Source organism: Pongo pygmaeus, chromosome 5, assembly GCF_028885625.2.
Source record: "Pongo pygmaeus isolate AG05252 chromosome 5, NHGRI_mPonPyg2-v2.0_pri, whole genome shotgun sequence".
Taxonomy (NCBI): domain Eukaryota; kingdom Metazoa; phylum Chordata; class Mammalia; order Primates; family Hominidae; genus Pongo; species Pongo pygmaeus.
The window spans coordinates 28,527,964-28,529,269 of NC_072378.2; the positions used below are offsets into that span (position 1 = coordinate 28,527,964).

At 42.1% G+C, this 1,306-nt stretch overlaps 1 non-coding gene across 1 annotated transcript; it reads left to right on the plus strand.

Annotated features, from left to right (window-relative positions):
* Positions 1 to 219: 219 nt before the first annotated feature.
* On the plus strand, positions 220 to 291 carry TRNAA-AGC (transfer RNA alanine (anticodon AGC)). Its single transcript has one exon. It is a non-coding gene; the product is annotated as a tRNA-Ala (tRNA).
* The last annotated feature ends 1,015 nt before the right edge of the window (positions 292 to 1,306 follow it).

The following is a 1,306-nucleotide window of genomic DNA, read 5'->3' on the forward strand; positions in this document are numbered from 1 at the left end:
AAGCTGGAAAAAGCGAGAGACAACAGATTGTCTGCTTTCAGGCTCCTTCCTTTGTAATTTCACTGTGTTGCTTTCTTTGGACGCTGCTTGTGCAGGACCCAGCCTAGCTGTTTCACAAATTGCGGAGTTTGCATTCATGATTTCATTGCAATTTACTGAATCTTTGAGAAATACTGATTATAAATCATGAAAGAAATGCAAAGCAAACTATTTGTGGTTGGGGGTGTAGCTCAGTGGTAGAGCGCGTGCTTAGCATGTACGAGGTCCCGGGTTCAATCCCCGGCACCTCCACCAGCTTTTGGGAGTGCGCACTTTCTCCTCTCAATGGACCGGCTTTCCACTTTCATTTCTTCTTACCGTTAAATTAACCTAGTCTCATTCATTCAATTTTCTGCTTGTCTGTACAGCCTTTGCGGTGTTAAATATCTGTATCGATAGCATTGCCACACCAGGAAGGTCTTGAACCCTTTGTAACAAGCATTTTTGCAAATTAATCAGCCTAGTTTCTTTGGATTTCATGCTACGGTATTACTGAAAAACAGAAAGAAAAAAACAGAAAAAATATAAAAATAATAAGAGACCCTTTGTTTTATGCACTGCTTTTTTCTTTTCTTTTTTGAATTCTGAAGAGTTCTTGGAGCAAAGAACAGCATGGAGGTGGAATAGCAGAAACATATCTTATTGATGTCTTTCTTCTGAGCTTCCAACCACCCTATACCTTACCTTTTCTTGAATCACCCCAGATATGGAAGCAGTGGGCCCCGTTAGTATTGTGGGGCGATAGGTACATGAAGGACAATAAAATGCTGTCTGTCATAGCATGGGGTGCCTCCCAAGTCTAACCTGAATGAGACAAATGGGATTGGCTGGTTAAATGAAGCCAGAACTACTGTCCTTTTGCTGAAATAGCTTAGTGGGAGTGTGAGAGACCAGGCATCCAAATATCTCTTGTTCAAGAAAATTTCAGTAAAAATAAATGACATGTTTTTGGGAAAAGGGCTTGTGGGAAAAGGGCTTGTGGGGTGCCTGCATAAACTGGCCATAAAAATATGAGACAATATGTTGTGGAAAGCCACAAGGGTCCTCTGAGGAGGAAAGCCTCCTAATTGCCATCAAGTTCCCACGCTCAGAGCGAGACCCGCTCTCTTATCTGTAAACACGGCGTTCAAGGAGAAAGACACTCCTTTGAAATACTGGAATGTGGACAGACTCCAAGTTAAGCCCACTCCCACTAGTTACTCTCCGATAAGTTAAAGATATGCTGTTTGAGCACAAAGGAGATTCATTTAAACCGCTATTGCTGTCG